This window comes from Cyprinodon tularosa, unplaced genomic scaffold (assembly GCF_016077235.1).
Source record: "Cyprinodon tularosa strain WSP-4 unplaced genomic scaffold, ASM1607723v1 ctg869, whole genome shotgun sequence".
In the NCBI taxonomy this organism is placed as follows: Eukaryota; Metazoa; Chordata; class Actinopteri; order Cyprinodontiformes; family Cyprinodontidae; genus Cyprinodon; species Cyprinodon tularosa.
The window spans coordinates 29104-43397 of NW_024039639.1; the positions used below are offsets into that span (position 1 = coordinate 29104).

Sequence of the window (14294 nt, forward strand, 5' to 3'; positions counted from 1 at the left end):
CTTCCCAGCAGAGATACTGGGAGCAGATCTGAGAGGTTTAGCTGGATGTTGTTGTTTGTTATTTCTACACTCTAAAACATTCTGGGCCATTTCTATATGGAGATTTTTCTTCCACAACAGAGAGAAGCAGGGAGAGCTGCAGATTTAAAGGGGAAACAGATTTACTGGGAAATGCAACATTCAATAAAATATATCTCCAAGTTTACTGAAAGTTTACAGGAAAGAAAATGCTTTGCTTTATTTAAAATGTACCATAACCAGAAATTTCTGGATGGCTGGAAATGAAAATGTAAATTCTAGGGATGCATGATTTATCCATTTTGGCATCAGAATCTGCTGTTATTTGTTATTTCTTTATTCATTAGTGTTTTGGGCCCTTTATATATATATAATGCACTATAAGGCGTCTCTCTATCATCTATAAATAGAAATATCAGAGTAATGTGGTTCTATTGTGTTCTCTACAATAGGAAATAATTTAATAAATAGATGTTTGAGCTCATTTTAGAAAAATACAGAAATACAAAAACCTAATGAAAGAGTTACTGTAGGTCCATGAGCCCCCACCCTTAGAGCGCCTCCACCATTAGAGCGCCTCCACCCTTAGAGCGCCTCCACCATTAGAGCGCCTCCACCCTTAGAGCTCCTCCACCCTTAGAGCGCCTCCACACTTAGAGCGCCTCCACCATTAGAGCGCCCCCACCCTTAGAGCGCCCCCACCCTTAGAGCGCCTCCACCATTAGAGCGCCTCCACCCTTAGAGCGCCTCCACCCTTAGAGCGCCTCCACCATTAGAGCGCCCCCACCCTTAGAGCGCCCCCACCCTTAGAGCGCCTCCACCCTTAGAGCGCCTCCACCATTAGAGCGCCCCCACCCTTAGAGCGCCTCCACCCTTAGAGCGCCTCCACCATTAGAGCGCCTCCACCATTAGAGCGCCCCCACCCTTAGAGCGCCCTCCACCATTAGAGCGCCCCCACCCTTAGAGCGCCCCCACCCTTAGAGCGCCCTCCACCATTAGAGCGCCCCACCCTTAGAGCGCCCCCACCCTTAGAGCGCCTCCACCCTTAGAGCGCCTCCACCATTAGAGCGCCTCCACCCTTAGAGCGCCTCCACCCTTAGAGCGCCTCCACCATTAGAGCGCCTCCACCCTTAGAGCGCCTCCACCCTTAGAGCGCCTCCACCCTTAGAGCGCCTCCACCCTTAGAGCGCCTCCACAATTAGAGCGCCTCCACCCTTAGAGCGCCTCCACCCTTAGAGCGCCTCCACCATTAGAGCGCCTCCACCCTTAGAGCGCCTCCACCATTAGAGCGCCCCCACCCTTAGAGCGCCTCCACCATTAGAGCGCCTCCACCCTTAGAGCGCCTCCACCATTAGAGCGCCTCCACCCTTAGAGCGCCTCCACCATTAGAGCGCCCCCACCCTTAGAGCGCCTCCACCATTAGAGCGCCTCCACCCTTAGAGCGCCTCCACCCTTAGAGCGCCTCCACCATTAGAGCGCCCCCACCCTTAGAGCGCCCCCACCCTTAGAGCGCCTCCACCATTAGAGCGCCCCCACCCTTAGAGCGCCCCCACCCTTAGAGCGCCTCCACCATTAGAGCGCCTCCACCCTTAGAGCGCCTCCACCCTTAGAGCGCCTCCACCATTAGAGCGCCCCCACCCTTAGAGCGCCCCCACCCTTAGAGCGCCTCCACCATTAGAGCGCCCCCACCCTTAGAGCGCCCCCACCCTTAGAGCGCCTCCACCCTTAGAGCGCCTCCACCATTAGAGCGCCTCCACCCTTAGAGCGCCTCCACCCTTAGAGCGCCTCCACCATTAGAGCGCCTCCACCCTTAGAGCGCCTCCACCCTTAGAGCGCCTCCACCCTTAGAGCGCCTCCACCCTTAGAGCGCCTCCACCCTTAGAGCGCCTCCACAATTAGAGCGCCTCCACCCTTAGAGCGCCTCCACCCTTAGAGCGCCTCCACCATTAGAGCGCCTCCACCCTTAGAGCGCCTCCACCATTAGAGCGCCCCCACCCTTAGAGCGCCTCCACCATTAGAGCGCCTCCACCCTTAGAGCGCCCCCACCCTTAGAGCGCCTCCACCATTAGAGCGCCTCCACCCTTAGAGCGCCTCCACACTTAGAGCGCCTCCACCATTAGAGCGCCCCCACCCTTAGAGCGCCCCCACCCTTAGAGCGCCTCCACCATTAGAGCGCCTCCACCCTTAGAGCGCCTCCACCCTTAGAGCGCCTCCACCATTAGAGCGCCTCCACCCTTAGAGCGCCTCCACCATTAGAGCGCCTCCACCCTTAGAGCGCCTCCACCCTTAGAGCGCCTCCACCATTAGAGCGCCTCCACCCTTAGAGCGCCTCCACCCTTAGAGCACCTCCACCATTAGAGCTCCTCCACACTTAGAGCGCCTCCACCATTAGAGCGCCTCCACCCTTAGAGCGCCTCCACCCTTAGAGCGCCTCCACCATTAGAGCGCCTCCACCATTAGAGCGCCTCCACACTTAGAGCGCCTCCACCCTTAGAGCGCCTCCACCATTAGAGCGCCTCCACCCTTAGAGCGCCTCCACCCTTAGAGCGCCTCCACCATTAGAGCGCCTCCACCATTAGAGCGCCTCCACCCTTAGAGCGCCCCCACCCTTAGAGCGCCTCCACCCTTAGAGCACCTCCACCATTAGAGCTCCTCCACACTTAGAGCGCCTCCACCCTTAGAGCGCCTCCACCATTAGAGCGCCTCCACCCTTAGAGCGCCCCCACCCTTAGAGCGCCCCCACCCTTAGAGCGCCTCCACCATTAGAGCGCCTCCACACTTAGAGCGCCTCCACCCTTAGAGCGCCTCCACCATTAGAGCGCCTCCACCCTTAGAGCGCCTCCACCCTTAGAGCACCTCCACCATTAGAGCTCCTCCACACTTAGAGCGCCTCCACCCTTAGAGCGCCTCCACCATTAGAGCGCCTCCACCCTTAGAGCGCCTCCACAATTAGAGCGACTCCACCCTTAGGGCGCCTCCACCCTTAGAGCGCCTCCACAATTAGAGCGACTCCACCCTTAGAGCACCTCCACCCTTAGAGCGCCTCCACAATTAGAGCGACTCCACCCTTAGAGCGCCTCCACCCTTAGAGCACCTCCACCCTTAGAGCGCCTCCACCCTTAGAGCGCCTCCACAATTAGAGCGACTCCACCCTTAGGGCGCCTCCACCCTTAGAGCGCCTCCACCCTTAGAGCGCCTCCACAATTAGAGCGACTCCACCCTTAGGGCGCCTCCACCATTAGAGCACCTCCACCCTTAGAGCGCCTCCACAATTAGAGCGACTCCACCCTTAGGGCGCCTCCACCCTTAGAGCACCTCCACCCTTAGAGCGCCTCCACAATTAGAGCGACTCCACCCTTAGGGCGCCTCCACCCTTAGAGCGCCTCCACCCTTAGAGCGCCTCCACAATTAGAGCGACTCCACCCTTAGAGCACCTCTCTCTTTAGAGCTCCTCCACACTTAGAGCGCCTCCACCTTTAAAACTTCTCCACCATTAGTGCGCCTCCACCCTTACAGCGCCCCCACCCTTAGAGCGCCTCTCTCTTTAGAGCGCCTCCACCCTTAGAGCGCCTCCACCATTAGAGCGCCTCCACCCTTAGAGCGCCTCCACACTTAGAGCGCCTCCACCCTTAGAGCGCCTCCACCATTAGAGCGCCTCCACCCTTAGAGCGCCTCCACCATTAGAGCGCCTCCACACTTAGAGCGCCTCCACCCTTAGAGCGCCTCCACACTTAGAGCGCCTCCACCATTAGAGCGCCTCCACCATTAGAGCGCCTCCACCCTTAGAGCGCCTCCACCCTTAGAGCGCCTCCACCATTAGAGCGCCCCCACCCTTAGAGCGCCCCCACCCTTAGAGCGCCTCCACCCTTAGAGCGCCTCCACCATTAGAGCGCCCCCACCCTTAGAGCGCCTCCACCCTTAGAGCGCCTCCACCCTTAGAGCGCCTCCACCATTAGAGCGCCCCCACCCTTAGAGCGCCCCCACCCTTAGAGCGCCTCCACCATTAGAGCGCCCCACCCTTAGAGCGCCCCCACCCTTAGAGCGCCTCCACCCTTAGAGCGCCTCCACCATTAGAGCGCCTCCACCCTTAGAGCGCCTCCACCCTTAGAGCGCCTCCACCATTAGAGCGCCTCCACCCTTAGAGCGCCTCCACCCTTAGAGCGCCTCCACCCTTAGAGCGCCTCCACCCTTAGAGCGCCTCCACAATTAGAGCGCCTCCACCCTTAGAGCGCCTCCACCCTTAGAGCGCCTCCACCATTAGAGCGCCTCCACCCTTAGAGCGCCTCCACACTTAGAGTGCCTCCACCCTTAGAGCGCCTCCACCCTTAGAGCACCTCCACCCTTAGAGCGCCTCCACACTTAGAGCGCCTCCACCCTTAGAGCGCCTCCACCCTTAGAGCACCTCCACCCTTAGAGCGCCTCAACACTTAGAGCGCCTCCACCATTAGAGCTCCTCCACCCTTAGAGCGCCTCCACCATTAGAGCGCCTCCACCCTTAGAGCGCCTCCACACTTAGAGTGCCTCCACCCTTAGAGCGCCTCCACCCTTAGAGCACCTCCACCCTAAGAGCGCCTCCACAATTAGAGCGACTCCACCCTTAGGGCGCCTCCACCCTTAGAGCACCTCCACCCTTAGAGCGCCTCCACAATTAGAGCGACTCCACCCTTAGAGCGCCTCCACCCTTAGAGCGCCTCCACCCTTAGAGCACCTCCACCCTTAGAGCGCCTCCACAATTAGAGCGCCTCCACAATTAGAGCGACTCCACCCTTAGGGCGCCTCCACCCTTAGAGCGCCTCCACCCTTAGAGCACCTCCACCCTTAGAGCGCCTCCACCCTTAGAGCGACTCCACCCTTAGGGCGCCTCCACCCTTAGAGCGCCTCCACCCTTAGAGCGCCTCCACAATTAGAGCGACTCCACCCTTAGGGCGCCTCCACCCTTAGAGCGCCTCCACAATTAGAGCGACTCCACCCTTAGGGCGCCTCCACCCTTAGAGCGCCTCCACCCTTAGAGCGCCTCCACAATTAGAGCGCCTCCACAATTAGAGCGCCTCCACCCTTAGAGCGCCTCCACCCTTAGAGCGCCTCCACAATTAGAGCGACTCCACCCTTAGGGCGCCTCCACCCTTAGAGCGCCTCCACCCTTAGAGCGCCTCCACAATTAGAGCGCCTCCACACTTAGAGCGCCTCCACCATTAGAGCGCCTCCACCCTTACAGCGCCCCCACCCTTAGAGCGCCTCTCTCTTTAGAGCGCCTCCACCCTTAGAGCGCCTCCACCATTAGAGCGCCTCCACCCTTAGAGCGACTCCACCCTTAGAGCGCCTCCACCCTTAGAGCGCCTCCACCCTTAGAGCGCCTCCACCATTAGAGCGCCTCCACCCTTAGAGCGACTCCACCCTTAGAGCGCCTCCACCCTTAGAGCGCCTCCACCATTAGAGCGCCTCCACCCTTAGAGCGACTCCACCCTTAGAGCGCCTCCACCCTTAGAGCGCCTCCACCCTTAGAGCGCCTCCACCAATAGAGCGCCTCCACCCTTAGAGCGCCTCCACCCTTAGAGCGCCTCCACCCTTAGAGCGCCTCCACCCTTAGAGCGCCTCCACCCTTAGAGCGCCTCCACCCTTAGAGCGCCTCCACAATTAGAGCGCCTCCACAATTAGAGCGCCTCCACCCTTAGAGCGCCTCCACCCTTAGAGCGCCTCCACAATTAGCGCGACTCCACCCTTAGGGCGCCTCCACCCTTAGAGCGCCTCCACCCTTAGAGCGCCTCCACAATTAGAGCGCCTCCACACTTAGAGCGCCTCCACCATTAGAGCGCCTCCACCCTTACAGCGCCCCCACCCTTAGAGCGCCTCTCTCTTTAGAGCGCCTCCACCCTTAGAGCGCCTCCACCATTAGAGCGCCTCCACCCTTAGAGCGACTCCACCCTTAGAGCGCCTCCACCCTTAGAGCGCCTCCACCCTTAGAGCGCCTCCACCATTAGAGCGCCTCCACCCTTAGAGCGACTCCACCCTTAGAGCGCCTCCACCCTTAGAGCGCCTCCACCATTAGAGCGACTCCACCATTAGAGCGCCTCCACCCTTAGAGCGCCTCCACCCTTAGAGCGCCTCCACCATTAGAGCGCCTCCACACTTAGAGTGCCTCCACCTTTAAAACTTCTCCACCATTAGTGCGCCTCCACCCTTAGAGCATCCCCACCCTTAGAGCGCCTCCACCCTTAGAGCGCCTCCACCCTTAGAGCGCCTCCACCCTTAGAGCGCCTCCACAATTAGAGCGCCTCCACAATTAGAGCGCCTCCACCCTTAGAGCGCCTCCACCCTTAGAGCGCCTCCACAATTAGCGCGACTCCACCCTTAGGGCGCCTCCACCCTTAGAGCGCCTCCACCCTTAGAGCGCCTCCACAATTAGAGCGCCTCCACAATTAGAGCGCCTCCACCATTAGAGCGCCTCCACCCTTACAGCGCCCCCACCCTTAGAGCGCCTCTCTCTTTAGAGCGCCTCCACCATTAGAGCGCCTCCACCATTAGAGCGCCTCCACCCTTAGAGCGACTCCACCCTTAGAGCGCCTCCACCCTTAGAGCGCCTCCACCCTTAGAGCGCCTCCACCATTAGAGCGCCTCCACCCTTAGAGCGACTCCACCCTTAGAGCGCCTCCACCCTTAGAGCGCCTCCACCATTAGAGCGACTCCACCATTAGAGCGCCTCCACCCTTAGAGCGCCTCCACCCTTAGAGCGCCTCCACCATTAGAGCGCCTCCACACTTAGAGTGCCTCCACCTTTAAAACTTCTCCACCATTAGTGCGCCTCCACCCTTAGAGCTCCTCCACCCTTAGAGCGACTCCACCCTTAGAGCGCCTCCACCCTTAGAGCGCCTCCACCCTTAGAGTGCCTCCACCTTTAAAACTTCTCCACCATTAGTGCGCCTCCACCCTTAGAGCATCCCCACCCTTAGTGCCTCCACCAACTTTCACACCCTTGTATGACTTCCTTAGTAACTGAACCGGATTGCTCTCCAGTCCTCCAATCAGGGACCTGGTTCTGGTCCAATCAGGCTGCAGATGTTCTCCATGTTCTCCAGCCTGACCGTTCCTGTCTGGATGCTGGCAGCATGTTTGGTTTTTACTGCCTGCTGTAAAATGAATCAGGGACAATAAAGAGGAACGGACCCTGAACCTTGAAGTCCGATCGGCAGCATGAAGGTGAATGTTTGAGAGAAAGAGGAAGTGACGTCTGATCCCACCTGCTGCTCAATCTGCAGACCTGAACTCTGGGTCAGAGTCCCGTACCAGATCAGGGGAACCAAGAGAAGAGTCTGGATCAGGGTGAGTGTTCTGCTTGTTTTCCTCTCTCTGTGGACAGAACCAGAACTAGGCTGCTGGTTTCATGTAGCTGTGCTTCTGATTAGGGTCTGATTTCCTGTTTATCACCAACAAATTCTTAGTTTTCTTTCCTTGTTTCTTTTCTTCAGACAATAACTAAACTTAGGTAAAGAGGATAAGATAAAGCTAAAGTTCTGCAGCGGTTCTGATGAACAGATAAAGGTTCTTCTGTTTCCTCCTCATGTTATTAGGTAATGCTGATGCCTCAAACTCAGAGCCTGTTTTTAGATGCAGCATTGAGCTGAACTGGGAGAACTGGTTTCCAGGATCAAACTCTGAAGATTCTGATGAAGCTGCTCAATAAAAACTGAAACAGAAAAAACATAATTTGTTCTTAGCTGGTTTCTGAAATACAAGGAGCTTCCTGTGTGGCTGCAGGAACTGGTTATCAGTAACAACAACAAGAGTGTAACAAACCTTCAAAATGAAAACTTTCCCTCTATTTCAGATTCCCTAACTCTACTTTTAAAACATTCTGGTTCAGAATCAGTGAGGTCTGGTTAGATCACAGCAGTAATTTAGTGTCTGGATCAGCAGCATGTTCGTTACATACCCAGCATGCTCCAGGTGTTCTAGCACTGTGACCCCCAACCATTTATGCAACATTGACCAGTTTAATGTCGGACAAAGGCTGTTCTTCAATCTGTGTTCTTCTCCGTTCTCATGTACTTGTAAGGCATCATCAGCCTCAGCCCTAGTAGTGAAATTCTATTCAGTTCATTTCTATAGCTCCAATTCACATCATGTCATCTCAGGTCACTTTATAGATCCAGTTCAACCAGATCATCCAGTCAGATTGATTCAAAGTTTTCTATCTAAGGAAAACCAGCTGATTGCATCGACTCATTGACTCTTCAGCAATCCCTCACACTAAGCATGCTTGTAGCGACAGTGGAGAGGAAAAACTCCCTTTGAACAGGAAGAAACGTCCAGCAGAACCAGGCTCAGTGTGAGCGGCCATCTGCTGAGGCCCACTGGGGTTCAAGGAGACAGAAGCAGACATAGAAAAAGAAGCGTAGATACAAAAGGCAACTGTCAACCAGCTCCACAGGCGGCCCAGTCCAGGAAACACACAGCCAGGCAGACGAGCTCCGAGCCAGCTCCCATGTCAGAGGATGAAGAGAGCACATCCAGTTAGTCACAGTCAGAGAAACAGGACTACACTGGAAAACAGGCCAAGCTCCAACATCTAGAAACAAAGGTGTTGATGGCAGCAGCACAGCTGATATTTCTCTCCAGGATGGAGTCACAGCCAAACAGGAACAGACCAGATGAAGCTACTATGAGAAAAAGCAGAGAGAGCAGAACGTTAGAGATTGAACTAACAGATTCTGCAGAGTGGGAGAATAGAGATAGAATGAAGCAGAATGATGAAAAAGGGGTCCCTATGTCCTCCAGCAGTCTAAGCCTATAGCAGCAGAACTATAGAGATAGCTCAGGATAACCTGAGCCACTCCTAACTAGAAGCTTTATCAAAAAGGAAAGTTTTAAGCCTAGCCTTAAAAGTAGACAGGGTGTCTGCCTCACGGACTAAAACTGGTAGTTGGTTCCACAGGAGAGGAGCCTGAGAACTAAAAGATCTGCCTCCCATTCTACTTTTAGAAATTCTAGGAACCACTAGTAAACCTGCAGATTGAGAGCGAAGTGCTCTGTTAGGAACATCAGGAACAATCAGATCTCTGATATCAGATGGAGCTTGGCCATTTAAGGCTTTATATGTGAGAAGGAGGATTTTAAATTCTATTCTGGATTTAACAGGAAGCCAATGAAGAGAAGCCAGGATAGGAGAGATATGATCTCTCTTTTTCATTTTCATCAGAACTCTGGCTGCAGCATTTTGGATCAGCTGAAGGCTTTTAACTACAGTTTGTGGACTTCCTGATAGTAAAGAATTACAATAGTCCAGCCTTGAAGTAACAAATGCATGGACTAGTTTCTCAGTTTAACTGTTTGATACAAAAATAATATTTCTTCAAAGGTTTAGGTAGTTTAGCTAGGTTTATTAGCTTTTGCAAGAGAAATACAGTGTTTTACTGATTTGGAGAAAGATTTTCCTATTTGCATGTAGAGTTTTGCAAAAATAGCCAATTGTGCTTCGGTCACCAGAAAAAATGTAATTAATATTTCCGGCGGTGGCTGCAGCTTGTTTATACTATTTTTCAAGAAACATATTAACCGTTCGGCAGGTGTTCGGCTTAATTTAATAGGTTTGTGCAACAAAATGAGCTCAAATGCAGGTTATTAACATAAGGCCCAAAAGAAATAGAGGATCAATTATTTTTCCTGCCTCAGAGATTTGAAATTTGATCCCAAATAGGAGTAAAAGCCTGGAGCAAGACCCAAAGTTACACATAAAGGAGGGCTTTTTGCTTTACGAACTGTCTGGGAGAAACTAGAACAAGGCAAAGCAGTTTGTCTCTAAAGCACAAAACAGTACAAAGACATTTCAAAGTGCTTTTTATGAATTAGACAAGAAAAAAAAGAAAGACCAAAGCAGAATAAAAGCAATGAGATAAAAACATAAAATCATGGTAGTAAAGCAAATCAATCAGTTGGATTAGAACTAATGATTCCTTAGTTAACAGTTTAAGTTCAAAGGTCAAAGGAAGCCATAAACTAATGGGATTATAGATGCCAATGAACTGATAAACAGTCATATGGTTGGACTGTAGCTAATTAAACATTAAAGAAATATCCGACACAGATCAAGGACGTTTAAAAAACAATGTCTTGGTGAAGATAAGGATCCACCACGTAAACCATTGGCTCTGATGTAAAGATTATGTATAATTGTATTTAAATAAAGAAAAGACAACAACAAAAGCATCCATTTAAATTACAGCATCCATAATAAGAGTGTATTATATCAGACTGCATCAGAAAGAGTCAACAATTGTCCATGATGCAAAGGTTTCCTCCTCTAGGATGAAAAATTCTTGACATACATTCAGAAAAACACCTTCAACTTTAGGGTTTTTACTATCAGTTTAAATCCATCCAGCTTCTGAGAGAAACGTGAAAATGTAGCGGAAAGAGGGAAGTTATGCCGAGTTCAGCACATAGATCAGAAACAGTAAGCCGAGCTTTCACAGGACTGCTGCATCCTTGCCAAAGGTAGGAGACATCAGCCGCCCCTCATCAGCACCATGGACACTCCGTCTGTCCTCCTGCATCTCATGTAAAGGAACAATGAAAAAAAGATTTTTGAGACATAAATGAATCATTAACTGTGACGTCATTATCTAGGAAGAATCAACAGAAGATTATTTCTCTTCCTTTCTCTACATTAAGTTGATCATTAGAGGGACACCATGGAACGTCTCTTATCTATTCCATTAATCAATAACAAACATAAAAAAACTGGCGTGTTTAACTACGCTCTAGTTTTCCTCTTCATCGTCATATACCCATGGTTATGGATGCCAAGCTCTGCGATGGCAGCCATGTTTTTACGTTTTGTGAAGGAACAGAAACTCAGCAAGGAAAACAAAACTGTTGGCTCTGGTCAAGGTGACTGTTACCCCCAGATTCCTCATCCTCCGTCATTGCTCCACCCTGCTCAGCTACGTCTTCTCCGTCAAAATAGAGCCAAACTATTTTTCCTCTGCTACCTTGGAAGCTGTCCAGGTTAAGATCCGCAAAAGCAATTGCACCAAACAGGAAAAAGAATGTCAAGGAAAACCAGTTTGTCACATATATGTTAACGTCAGATCTGCAACTACAAATTCAAGACAATAAATGGATTTTCTATTCTCTCTCTCTCTCTATCTATCTATCTATCTATCTATCTATCTATCTATATATATATCTATATATATATATATATATATATATATATATATATATATATATATATATATATATATATATATATATATATATATATATATATATATATATATATATATATATATATATATATATATATATTTGTATGCCTATGGATGCTACGCCCTGCTCTATCATTCCAGAAATATCCAGACTAGAAGCAGAACCACGTCCTTCTGTGGGCTAAAGTGCGAATGCATCCTGCATGGGTTTTAAACGCTCTCATTCTCCATTAAAGTTAACATAGAATTTATAGCGTTATGTACATGTAACTTAACAATTTAAATTGTATAAAAAATCCCTGAGTAAAACTCAATATTCCTCCTGATGTATTACATTTTTGATGTCACTCTATAAACTCTAGTTCTTACCGAATAATAAAAATACAGCTAAAATGATTAACTTTATGCTCATAGAGTTTATTGCACCAATAAGTCACTGTTTTAGTTAGTGAACAGTTCAGACCCAGACGGCTCCTGCTGGATTCAGGTTCCTCTGGTTCTCCACACTCATGCTGGGAATCACCTTCCTGCTGGATCTGAACTGCGGGAAACTGACTGGTTCTGGATATTTTTTTTTTCTTTCAGACATTCTGAAGTCCAAAAGATGGAGGATTTGGATTTGATCAAACCTGAACCTTCAGGATCCAGCCGTCCATCCATGAGGAGTGACCTGTCCAAAGATGTACCTCCAGACTACAGTGCAGAACCTGGAACCTCAGACATAAAGTAAGGACCCTGTTTCTAGCATGTGACTGCAGAAATAAACTCTATTCAGTAAGAACTGGTGGATCTTCAGCATCTAAAGCCAATGATCTTGTTCCAGCTTTATGCTAAATAAACATAAAGATTGTCAGTCAGTAAATCAATAGAGTTTGACCAGAGAATCACTAATGCAGGAAAACAGAAACAACCAAGAATCTGAGGAGCAACCAGATGAATAGTCTCTGTAGCGTTTGAACTAAAGGATATTCTGAAGTAGGAACACTAGACTAGCTAAAACACTTGGTTTAGTTAATCCTAATTTGGCTAGGCTTCCTGACTTCTGCACCTTTTAGATATCTCTCTGTTTCAACATAACTGAGTCAAATAACCAAATCACTAGCAGGACTTCACTACATGTTTGTTTTTCAGAGGTCACAACCGCGGGCAGAGAGCAGAATCTCCATCTATGATGAGTGACCGGTCCATTGGAGAGCAACCAGACTTCAGTGAAGAACTTGGACTCTTGAAGTAAGAAACCAGTTTCTAACTGATGAATGTTGCTCTGCAAGAATATAAGCTGTAGACTATGAGCTACTTGATCTTCAATACCTCACTGGTTTCTCATCCAAAGGGTTAAAGAGGCTTCTGTTTGGTATGATTTAGTGCGGAGAACCCGGTCATTCAAGCCGACACTCTATGATGTTTTAAGGTTTTATTGACAGGGTGAGGAAGGTAGGCAGGTCCTGGAGAACAGTCGGACTGAGCCCAACAGTTAATGGAGAGGCAGACTTGAACTGCAGGAGCTGACAGAAGTAGAATAGATTCAGTTGGTAGAGATGGTCAGATGCAGCTTGGAGCTGCCCTGAAGCCAGACATGAACAACAGCTGCCCTTAAAGTAGGTCGTGGCTTGCAGCTGCCAAGAAGGCCAGACATGGCCGGCAACTGCCCTGAAGGCCAGACATGGCCGGCAACTGCCCTGAAGGTCAGACATGGCCGGCAACTGCCCTGAAGGTCAGACATGGCTGGTAGCTGCCCTGAAGGTCAGACATGGCTGGTAGCTGCCCTGAAGGTCAGACATGGCTGGTAGCTGTCCTGAAGGTCAGACGTGGCCGGCAGCTGCTCTTAAGGTCAGACATGGCCGGCAACTGCCCTGAAGGCCAGACATGGCCGGCAACTGCCCTGAAGGTCAGACATGGCTGGTAGCTGTCCTGAAGGTCAGACGTGGCCGGCAGCTGCTCTTAAGGTCAGACATGGCCGGCAACTGCCCTGAAGGCCAGACATGGCCGGCAACTGCCCTGAAGGTCAGACATGGCCGGCAACTGCCCTGAAGGTCAGACATGGCTGGCAGCTGCTCTTAAGGTCAGACATGGCTGGTAGCTGTCCTGAAGGTCAGACATGGCTGGCAGCTGCCCTGAAGGTCAGACATGGCTGGTAGCTGCCCTGAAGGCCAGACATGGCCGGCAACTGCCCTGAAGGTCAGACATGGCTGGTAGCTGTCCTGAAGGTCAGACGTGGCCGGCAACTGCCCTGAAGGTCAGACATGGCCGGCAACTGCCCTGAAGGCCAGACATGGCCGGCAACTGCCCTGAAGGTCAGACATGGCTGGCAGCTGCTCTTAAGGTCAGACATGGCTGGTAGCTGTCCTGAAGGTCAGACATGACCGGCAACTGCCCTGAAGGCCAGACATGGCCGGCAACTGCCCTGAAGGTCAGACATGGCTGGCAGCTGCTCTTAAGGTCAGACATGGCTGGCAGCTGCCCTGAAGGTCAGACATGGCTGGTAGCTGTCCTGAAGGTCAGACGTGGCCGGCAACTGCCCTGAAGGCCAGACATGGCCGGGAGCTGCCCTGAAGGCCAGACATGACCGGCAACTGCCCTGAAGGCCAGACATGGCCGGCAACTGCCCTGAAGGTCAGACATGGCTGGTAGCTGTCCTGAAGGTCAGACGTGGCCAGCAACTGCCCTGAAGGTCAGACATGGCCGGCAACTGCCCTGAAGGTCAGACATGGCTGGCAGCTGCTCTTAAGGTCAGACATGGCTGGTAGCTGTCCTGAAGGTCAGACGTGGCCGGCAGCTGCTCTTAAGGTCAGACATGGCCGGCAACTGCCCTGAAGGCCAGACATGGCCGGCAACTGCCCTGAAGGTCAGACATGGCTGGCAGCTGCTCTTAAGGTCAGACATGGCTGGTAGCTGCCCTGAAGGTCAGACATGGCTGGTAGCTGTCCTGAAGGTCAGACATGGCTGGCAGCTGCCCTGAAGGTCAGACATGGCCGGGAGCTGCCCTGAAGGTCAGACATGGCCGGCAACTGCCCTGAAGGCCAGACATGGCCGGCAACTGCCCTGAAGGTCAGACATGGCTGGCAGCTGCTC

General features: G+C 51.6%; 1 long non-coding RNA gene across 1 annotated transcript; it reads left to right on the top strand.

Annotated features, from left to right (window-relative positions):
• Window positions 1-7039: 7039 nt before the first annotated feature.
• Window positions 7040-12471, top strand: LOC119775372. The gene is made up of 3 exons (XR_005279646.1): window positions 7040-7335; window positions 11808-11948; window positions 12354-12471. It is a non-coding gene; the product is annotated as an uncharacterized LOC119775372 (long non-coding RNA).
• Window positions 12472-14294: the final 1823 nt, after the last annotated feature.